General features: G+C 39.6%; 1 protein-coding gene across 2 annotated transcripts in view; it reads left to right on the top strand.

Annotated features, from left to right (window-relative positions):
• The window catches only part of ankrd12 (ankyrin repeat domain 12), a 35,280-nt gene continuing 24,101 nt past the window's right edge, over positions 1-11,179 (top strand). For both annotated transcript variants that reach the window (XM_041948430.1, XM_041948429.1), the window contains exon 1: positions 1-143. The gene's annotated coding sequence lies outside the window, so the exon portion shown is untranslated. The remainder of the gene's footprint in view (positions 144-11,179) is intronic.

Genomic DNA, 11,179 nt, shown 5'->3' with positions numbered 1-11,179 from the left:
TGTTTTCAAAATCAGCGATGAACGTCACACAGCCGTAGGCTACGGTTAACGTCCAATATTTAGGAAATAACTATTTCATTGCGCAATATTCACATATAGCTGAACCTGAATGAGTCGGTGGGAACGTGTAACCCAGTGGAAAGGTAAGCGCAAAACAAGGTTTGTTGTTTCCTTGCCTCAGATCACAAGGGCTAAAAAACCCTAGTTAACGTTAGCCATCTGGCTAAGTTCTGTAGCGAGCAGGCTAACGTTAAGGTAACGTGAAGTAAACTGCGTGCGAAAATGGAATGTTATGTGTCTGCGTGGGTTTGGTATAGTTGTGTGCCACGTGCGTTACACACATTGAATACTTTCTCTTCGCTAACTGAAATTTCAGCCGTATCTGCTTTTAATAACTCACTGCTTTTGAAGCGAGAGTACAGAAAGGCGATAGGAAAATGTCGGGGCGAAACGGAGCGAGCTGGGTTAGCCCCAGTCAGCCAGCCAGCCAGCCAGCGAGGCTGTGTAGCGCTGGAAGCGAGCTCGCTAGCTAGCTAGATTAAGCGCTGGGGAGGGGGAACGTTGTGAGGGCAGCGAAGGGGCTGCAGTGGGCTTTTGTCTCGGGCTGTGCTGTGCTCTCGTCTTGAGTATTGCTCATTAAAGCATGCACCTGAATATTCTGTATATTGTCCAGAGTTACATTACACAACACCTTCACTTGTGGAACGTATTTAAGGACATAACGTACATTAGCTCGGTGTGTTTACCAACCATAGCCAAGTTGAAAATTTTAGCGCTCAACAACATATTTCTGTCTGTGCATTGAAGGCAAGTACGAGCGACATTACCGTGAGGTGGGTGGTGTTGTCTGCAATGATCTCGCCAACGCCACCGTTTATTAATACCCAGCTCAAATGTAGGCATACTAGCTATGAAATGTAGTGTATAATATAGCTATGACTTGCTAATTCATACAAGGAACTAGCATAGCTTGAATAAGCAGGAGCTTGCGCCTCCCAGCCAGTGACTGTGACATCTTGGGGGTGTGTTGCCTGATACAAAAGCTGCCTGTTTTTAGATGGCTGGCCGTGCAACGACCGCTCTGAACCAACACAACGTCAACCTTGAATTTACAATACCTAAAGTTAAATAGCTACATTGTAGATACAACATTTATTACACTTTTATGAAGCTTATAAAACCCTTCCATACATCACAAGCAGTTCCAAATCGTGGTAAAATTGACAGTATTTTAAATGCCAAAAATCTCACACACATATTGTTGTGTGCTATTAACATTGGGAGGGGACAGGGATATTTTGCTGTGGAGTTGTATTACATTTGGTATACATGCACAATGTAATCATTGAAAGGAAAACAGAAATAGTAGATTATTCAAACAGTCTAAACAGTTTATTCACCCAGTCAACATTATAGAGTTTTCTTTCTTTTTTGTGATCACAACAGTTTGCTTCTCTGTTGCTTTGCACTACTTGTGATTACAAAATTATTACACTGAGAAAAGGCTCATGTCAACAGTACATAGGAAAGTGTGCTACAATAAATGAATGATTACTTTTTTTTTAACTCAATGATCTCAAGAGTTAAACTAGTTATGCTGACATCAAAAAATATTCCGTATAACCACACACCCCCATTTAAAAAACATAAAGATATAGTATGTAATATTAGAATTTATGTACAATTAATCTTTGACTGCCTGGGAAGCCATTGTCAGCCACAGGAAGTATTTGTATACACATCTTCCAGATATCTCCGAAAGAAAATTGTGATAATTTACAATCAAGTAAGCCAATATTTGGCCATTTGCTGTTAAATTCATACTTTGCTTTGTGTGGCAATTGGATGGTGGCAATCTGTGTTTTTTGTCCAATTAGTCACCACATACTCTCGCAGGGATTTACATATACTCATTTCAAAAAGCTGTAGGGTTGTCAAAGTACCATGGAAGAGGGTTTGTAGGTTTTCATTACAGCTAAAACTAAAAACTACACAGTCATTTCATTCATTATCACACCTTAAGCCAGAGACAAGGAACTCATTGATGAAATTGTGGTAATGTACTAAAGGTTGAATGACAACCTGCATACTTTCAGTCAGTGTCTGAAATGACGCCAACAGTAGAGGTACAGACTGCCAGCATAGTTTTGACAAAAAAATGTTGCAAGTCATAGCCCTGCAGTGCAGAGACCATAGATACAAAAACATGCTTGGTCTTATTCGTCTCCTGTTATCAATATAGTGTACTACACAAGAAGGATGTCTGCTGTCACTGTCAGTTTGTACTTAATTGTCTATGGTGTGATTAGCAAGCTTTCGTTAATGTGTAATCAGGTTCACTCACAGATTCACTGCTATAAATGTTTTTGTAGGTGTTCTTTTAGTGTCCACAATGGGTTTATGCTAATATGTCAATACTTAACAGTTGGTCCAAAACAAAAATCACATGAGAATGCATAAAGATTTTGCAGGTGTACTTAGTCAGTGACGATGCATCAGCTGGTGATTTGGCTGAGAATGAATAAGTCCCACACTGTAAAAGTTTGTAGCGTGAGAATAAGCGATTTAGCAGTTAGGAAGGCCTGTGTATCGTTTAGAAATGTTCTATTGTCTATTTTAACGAAACAGAAAATTAGATGATGCATTACGTTACAATTAATTACTTCAAAGGAGGAAGATGTTCAAAGACCTGAGAGCAGCTGGAGAAAGAAGGTTTTTCTCTGTGCACTTGACTCAACCTAGATCACTAGACTAAATTAAAGAAACTGATGCAAGATCTGTCCAGTATTGGACTATATAAAAATCTAAATTACTGTCTAAAGGAACATTGATAACAAAACAGTAGAGGGTGGCAATATGCCAGCCATTGTAGCATTTGTCTGCCTAATCCAACGTAATTGGTACTGGGAAAAAGTGGCAGCTAGCCCGGGCCAAGCATCCATTGAGTCAACTTCAGGTGTATTTCTCTCCTTTTCCTGTCGATTTGTGAGACGCGCCATGCTGTCAGAAACACCCTTTGTTTTGGCTTTAGGTTATCCTAGCTAATAAGCAGCACGGAGTTCACTGAGTTATCGATGCAGGTAAACAGCTGGCAGTAAAAAAAAACAAAAAACGAAGAGACGATTTGTCGTGGTCGACCAATTACTGGAGTCGTGGCAGATCGTGAACAACAATTGAGCGTCTTTTCCCATGTAGCGTGACATGCTAAGCGACCTGTTTTGCAGCGTCTGGGATGCCCCAACACACCCCGACAAAAAGACTAGCACGTCAGAATTTTATTCATGACACACCTAGTGTGTCATCTCCCACTACATGTTCCTGAGTGTTTACCAATCAGGTGCTCTCTCCAGAAAGCGGTCAGGTAACCATGGCGAGGAGGAGGAGAGATGCTGAGGTTGCTGCTGTCAGGTGGGACAACAAAAGTGAGGAAAAGTTTGTTGAGCTGTGGCAACAGTACCCCTGCCTATTTGACATTTCCTCCAGGGAGTACCATGACAGAGTCAAAAAAGCCAAAATGTTGGCAAGAAATAGCTTAAGCACTTAATCAGCTAGGCGAGTAGCTGCCTATGTTCTCATAGCATTATCCCTGAGAATATGCTTATCATTACTAATTCCAGATCTAACATTAAAGTAGCCTGTTTGGTGGCCAAACCTGCTCCTTGTAGAATAAATAACTATGGAAATTAAAACACAATATGTGAAACTCATTGTACCTGTCATAATTGTTATCTGGATGCTACCCAGTAGATGTGCTGAAGTTTACACCACCTCTTGCGTTAGCTTTTAATGTTATTGCGCATCCACGGCCTTTTTTCTTTCTTTTTCTTTTTTTCTCAGTACACAAGACCGCCAGCATCACACACAGCACTTCTGTCAGTTTGACAGTTGCTTCACCCACCTGCCCAATGACATCTGAACTTGTGTGTGGTCGTGAAATAAGACGTGCTCTGACTAGTCTGGGTCATACGTGACGTCTTGCCAGTCATCCGACCAAGACACGGCAAGACTTTGTGGCACTGTGATTGTTAGATCTGACACGGTGACCATCGTCAAAGACGAAAAATTTGTGTAGTCTGATTCTGGCGTAAGTCGTGTAAACTGCCAAACACCAGCATCACTAGATCTTGGTGGAAGCATGCTGCATGCTTATTGGCTCACTGCTGCTGATGGGATCTACGCCTTGCATATTGAAATGTGGTACCAAATGTGAAGGCATTTTTCAATACTCTATCATCGAAGCCATTCGGTTGGTGTCATGGAAGTATCGGGGTTTAGTACCCAACCCTAGGGATGGGATAAATAATTAATATTGCAATATATCACCATACAGTTTCTTGCAATGTGTTATGGGTACTATGGCATCAGTACCATGGTACCTTTTTTGTGTCATTGAGATAAATGTGTATCCTTTTGTTTTCTGCAGTTACTCTGAAGTGCTAGGCTTTTCCCAGTGTAGAGGTGTTTGACATTGAAATGAAAACACATGTTTATGTAGCCTTGTGTGTAGAAAAGACTGAATGTCTAAGCTTCTATATAAACCTTTAGTATTAATTTCTATTTCATCTTGTCTGTAAGGGTATATTTTACTCCTTAGTCTGGCTAATATTGTGATACACCTTACACCTATGCATTTTTTTGGGGGGGATTTGGACATTCTAGTTACCGTACGTTTACCACTTCAGCCATCTGCATGGCACATCCACTAAGTTCTAGGGCTTCAGTGTTGCATGTCAGATGACATGATGCAGTTGTGTTAGGCTTAAAAGTTAAGCCAATACCTCTCACTACAAAAGTAGTATTTATTACAGGATCAATGTGACTGCATTATGTTGATACATAGTTCACCCAGAGCCAGACGGAGGCTGTGCCCAAAACATTGAAGCCTTGTCCAGTTAATTTGGGAGGCTGCCAATGTCTGTCATTACATATGCCATTTTTTTCTCCTCTTAACTCCAACAGGTAAGACCCTCTATGTGGCAGGGCTCTGGCAGTTTTAATGGCCTTGGCAACTGGTATTGTATTTTAAAGTGATACTACAACAAGCAGTGCCATGTGGTGCAGCAACTACAAAACATTACTTTCGAAGTATGTGCCTTTGACTGTTATGGCCAACTTACTGGTGCCACCATTAACTCTCCATTCACACTACATGCGTAGGGTAAATTTAACAACAGCCAATGGCCAAATATTAGTTGACCACGACTGATTACATGACCTGCAGAGGGAGAGTGCAGTACTTTTGTCAGGACTGGTGTTGGATTGTTGATTTCCTCGATTTCGTTGATTTCGTTGGCCACTGGTTCTGAGTTTCCTCTTGCTTTCTAACTACTCATGTTTGTGGTGTAGTATGATACATAATCTGTGGTGCAGTGCAGAAATGAATAATTAATGAATTATTATTATTATCAGATCGACAACAAATCTGTCAAAGTAATAATTATTTGCAAAGTAAAAATTGAAAGTACTTGCATTTTACAGCTTCACAAAGATTAGGAGTTGTTTGCTTTTCTACATGAATAGTTTTGTTTCTTTGGCTGTTTGAAGATTGGAGCATTTTATTTGTGTTTTGAAATAATACTACTTCATATTATAGTACAAATATGAGCCTAATCAGTTAATCAAAAAAAAATGTTTGCATAAGCAGAGCAAGGGAGAGAGTGTGAAAAAGCAATGCAGATGCATGTAAAGAAATACAATCTTAAGAGTAACATAATGGACAGTTTGGCTTGGAATTTTGACCATTAACATATTCTTCAAGCCTCGTCAAATTGAAACAACAAATTTGCTAAAATTATTTGTGAACGTTTCCTCACTTGGTAAGCACTTGCACAGAAAGATCACACTGTATATATGACTCTGGACCCCATACCGTGGCTACTGAAGGCTTTCCAGGCATACTTTAAGCCTCTTTGTAAGAGAATAGGGTATTGACCAAGGTGCTGTAAAGCAGGAACAATTATGTAAGTACATACAGTATTCCCTAGTGTGTATTTGCAGTGGATTTGTTGTTCAGTTTTCAAGATAGATGGATTAGACATAACATGCTTTGCTGTCTTATTATTTCTTATTATTAATTTGATTTTGTACCTGACTTAACCAGTTTTGATGCATTTATAGATTGTTGCATACAATAACAGACTGATCTATCCATGTTAAAAGTTTTTTACTCCACACATTTTTGAATGGTATATCGGGTCATTTAAGAGAAGTAAAATGAGAGGTGGCAGGATTTCACAATGAGATAGCTGTGGCGGCGTATAAATGCAGATCAGTGAAATGGAAAAGAATGCTTTAAGCAATCATTATTCTACCTGAAAAGATAGAAATGCTTATGAAATTTTACAAATAACACAGGTCTGTAATGGTGGACAAACAAATTACCTCCATTGTGAACCTCAGCTCACTGAATGTTGGGCTCAGTATGACTCCTAAAGGTGGTGCCCTTTGTGCTTAAGACCGTTCTCATGACAACTTTAGCCTAGCTGGCTATGAGATGTTTGGATTTATAAATTTATCCACTAGGTCTAATCCTTATGCCATCTTGGAACACAGAGATATGAATTCTGGTTATAATAAAGCTATGAAAGTACTGACCTTTAACATAATACTACAGTATATTATTGTATACTGCAGTTCCTCTTTTATGTTCTGAATGATCACACCAGAGCAGTTTCTTTAGGGAAACCCCCCAAAACGGTCAGTTTTTTTTTTTTTTTTAAATACCTCCCCCTCAGCAATGTGAATACCAGCGCCCCATCGTTGTTGAAAAATTACTGTCACTAATTTTAGTGTCAGCCATAATTTGGGTGGGTTTTTTTTAGGAATTCCTCAAACTTAATCATAGGTAGTTACAGCAACATTGTTGAAAGGTTGTCATATTTAAATTAAAAAAAAAAACAAAGACGGAGAGCAAAACGCAGAAATGATCTGTTTCCTCTATTTTAAGCAACCTAAAATTGTGCTGTGTAACAAAAACATGTATCATATATGTAAATGTCATATCCCGATATCGGTCATTTCATATCCAAAATGATGACACATCTTACACTAAAGCACATTTTCTGTAAATTCAATAAATAAATTACTTATATAAAATGACCAGATGGAAAGGCCCATTTCTCTGAATGTTAATGAAAGTAAAACATAAATTGTGTATCTAGCCCATGATTCAGATCCGCGGCAGCATATAATGGGTAGTTCCTTGATCCATGTGTTGCCTAGTCCTACCACGTTTCATAAAATTCAGGCCGGTCATTTTTCTGTAATCCTGCTGACAAACCGAACTGAAAACACCTTGGCGGAGTTAATAATGTACTCGATGAATAAAATACTCATATTTTGTTATTTTTCTCCTTTTAATCTAGAAATTTCCAACTAAACATGTTTGACATGATTCTTGCGTAGGTGGTAAGAGTTTAGTGGAGTCTTTTTGTGGGGACCAGTCTACGGCGTGAATTGCAAAGTACGGTTTTCTGATTCATGTCATACTATTCATACCCAAACCACATCCATGCAACAGAAGTAGCCCCTCTTTTAGGTACAAGCCCCTTGTTTTTTCTTTGCTGGTCGCCCTTCTCCTCTTCCCTCTCCACGTTCTGTGTCACATTCACTCTCCTCCATGTTTGTTTGTGTTGCCTTCATGCAAATATCCTGCGTGCCTTGGGGAACAACGCAAAGTGTCCTCCATGAAGAAAAATATTGTAGTGACGGCCCAAATTTTCCATTATGCCTTGTGCTGGACTGTGTAGTTTAAGGTTGTGGATTTATGTTTGAAAATGCAAATGATTATTTTTTCTTTTATTTGGGATTTCTGTACAAACAACTTGCTTCGCATGAGACAACACTTGAGTTAAAAACAAAAGACTTAAAACAGTAAAACCAACTTTCTTTGAAAATGGTCGTTCTAAGGTTCCAAATGAGAACTGAAATGCAATAGAGATGCATTATCACCACGAACTGTCACTCTCACGTCACGTGATAGCGTTGTACCACTGCCAGTCACTGCCAAATCTCTGCCAGTGGGCACATATCTGCCATTACATGGTATACACTGTAATGTTAGCCAACCCTAGTTTTAGCCATTAGTGAGGCTGCTGTTAAACTTCTTGACCCCAGCTGTATTTTACTACCATGTTTTTCAGTACTTGTCGCATGGTGAATGTCATTAAAGGCTGAGATTGCTGAGAGCTGCTTCCTGTCTCTCATTCCATGCTGCTCACCACAGTATTGCCGTAAACAGTGTAATTTGCAACACAATGAAATAAATGATAGCGCAGGGCTTCTCAAAGTCCCGACCTCAGTCCACATCAGGACTGAATGGCAACTCGGTGATCATAAACTGGTACCCCTGGGCCACATCCACCCTGCAAAATTTTAATAAATTCAGAAAATGTGCACATTTAACATTACTCACCAGTGGAAGAGGCCCAGTCTGTTCAGAGAGTGATCGTCAGTTAGCTTGGCAACTCCTGGCAACAAACTGAAAAATCTGTACGTTATAGTACACCCGTTGTTCAGAATCAGATTATCATCCTCTCTACACGTGGACCCACCATCAAACCCCTCAGCTCTCTACGGACACTGGTGGTAACACCAGAGGTGAAGGAGAATCACCAAGCTTGTCAATTACATGCAAGAGGTGACACTCGTGTTTATTTTCATTGGCCAACTGTTGTATTAAGTCTCAAACTGTGTACTTTTGTTTGCCTTCGGAGTCCCCACGAGGAGTTTGTTGCTGCGATCAGGACTCATTCATTGGTAGTTAAACTGTTGATTTTGTATTGAGCAATGACTGCCTCCTTGGTGGAGGTCTGACAACATTTTCTTGTTGAGTATATAGTTATCACAATGAATTTTTCCTGTTTTTTGGGAGTTTGTTCACAATGATATATGCTCATAAAAATAATTAAACAATAGTAGCGTTATTAGTTCCCCATTTAAATTTTTGATTTGAAAGCCTCAGCTTAGATAAATTCTGGCCCTTGGATGAATCTGGTTGAGGACCCCTGTCTGTACTTCATGTATGAATAGGCTATGATATGACCAAAATGTTATGAAGTGTAATGTTTTCTATTTTGAAATTTTCCATTGATGAATAAATTGCTAATGATGTTGAATATACAGTGTAGCTGGAGATCATTCACAGCGTTCCTGTACCCTCATGAATGTGGTTTTAATGTGGCTTATTTCCCTATCTTTGACATTGTTCTCATGGCAACGGTAATTGCTGGAGAGAGTGTTGTGTGTTGTTGCGCCGAGTTCACACATTAACATTACACTGGAGAATTTGCTATTAGTTCCTAAATTGCAGATACTGAATGTGTCCTCTTTTTTTTTCTAGTACACAATTTCTGCGACTTGTGTAAAAGTGGTTGTGAGTGTCTGAAATCAGAGTCAGAAATGAATATGGAGTAAATGTCTGAGCCATTACTGCCTAGGTTTCGTGCTGGCCCAATCCATGAGAGATGTGATATTAATTAATTGATTAGATTTTATGTTATCACTGTCGTTCCGGACTTCTGACCTTGAATGAATCAGATGCCGACCTTTGAGTGATAACTTTGAGAATCCCTGTGATAGAACATAGCATGAAACCACATCATCAGATTATGCATGTCACAACATTGCACAGCCTTATTCTGCTCTCTAGCACTTTATCTTAAAGCTGTACTCATCATTGATTGTGTTGCACTTCAAACAAGACTGAAAACACTAGTGCTGTTTATGATATTGTGCCTCTAGCCTGAGTGTGGTTGGCTCACTCAATTGAGCGTCTGCGTCTTCGAGAGGCCCTGCAAATGTGCGTTTGTGTGTGTATCTTTGTGTGAAGAGGGTGGAGCCTCCTGATTACGCAACCTGTGCTAGCCTTTGCCAGCAGCTGAATATGTGCAGATTGTTGTTTTTGCTTGGTACGTTGAGTGCATATCTCGGTGTGTAACGGCTGATGCTTCCGTGATAATCCACCATGTGCTATGAAAGACTGACAATTTGAGAGCCTGTGACCTTCCTGCAGAAGAGTACAGCATGACAACGCAGAAAGGAGGAGGGAAAAGCTGGGTTGTAATATTCCAGTGTTCTTTGTTTTTAACTATTAATGAGCCCTTAAAGTTTCCTTTTATGAATGAGTAGTGAGAGACATGTGAGTGCATTGATAGTTTTGGGGGATAAGACAATTTGACGATAGGTGTGTGGTTTGCATTCTTCATTGCTTGCCTGCTTACACTGAACTGATGCCTAAGAAAGCAGTCATATCCTGTTTGCGCTGGCTCTCACAGTGACCATGCTTTCTAAAGGCCAAGGACCCTCCTCCTGCAAAAGAGGTTAATGAGTTTTTCATTCACAGGACAATTTTTGTACATTTTTTATGATTTGATTGGATTTGTTCCATCTCCCTTGCTCTATGAAACTAGGCATAGTATTTCTCTGACCTTGAATTTTATTTCGGAAATATGGTCAAAGTTGGTTAATCATTGACAGTGGTATGGTTTACTATTGATGCTGCTTCAACACTATGCATGTCTGTGCTTGTTTCCGTTTACATATATTTAAACCTAAGTTAAAACAGCACGGCCAAGTCTGCGAATAGTTTTTGATATGTCTCATGGCTACAGCTGCTTCACAGTAAAAGCCCCCCCAGCAATGCCAATACTTACTACGTCATGTATGTATTTGTTAACTGATAACCATTTAAAATCGTTTTTTGGTCATATACTTTGACGAGAGTTGGTATACTGGGATAGATTCGTTTTTTGCCTGTGTTGGCCACTTCAGCAGCACACAAAAGCGGACATAATCTGAAATCACAATGAACGAGGCTTCTTTTGTGTCTGAAATGGTGTTTATTGTGACTCCATACACTGAGTGCACTTGAGTGTTAAAACGTGAGGTTGTCAACCAGCTGTCCATATTCTATAGCAGTTCAATAGCGGTTGGAATAAATTATGCCCATGGTCTCATGTTTAAAATGCAGGCACTGTAAAATGGCGAAAGGAAGGTAAAGGCTTGAACCCCTGATGCAGCAAATATACATGAATTAAGTGTTAAATTTGCATCTTCGACCCTGAATCTCTTTGACACTGTATGGGATTACGTCCTTTAACTTGAGAAACCAAAGGTAGTATTTTTCTCTTTTCCAGCACATTAAAACTGCAGTGTCAAACAAGACAACTGTAGAAGTGCT

The sequence above is a fragment of the Chelmon rostratus genome, chromosome 12 (assembly GCF_017976325.1).
Source record: "Chelmon rostratus isolate fCheRos1 chromosome 12, fCheRos1.pri, whole genome shotgun sequence".
Taxonomy (NCBI): Eukaryota; Metazoa; Chordata; class Actinopteri; order Chaetodontiformes; family Chaetodontidae; genus Chelmon; species Chelmon rostratus.
This window is presented reverse-complemented; position numbering and strand designations above follow the sequence as displayed.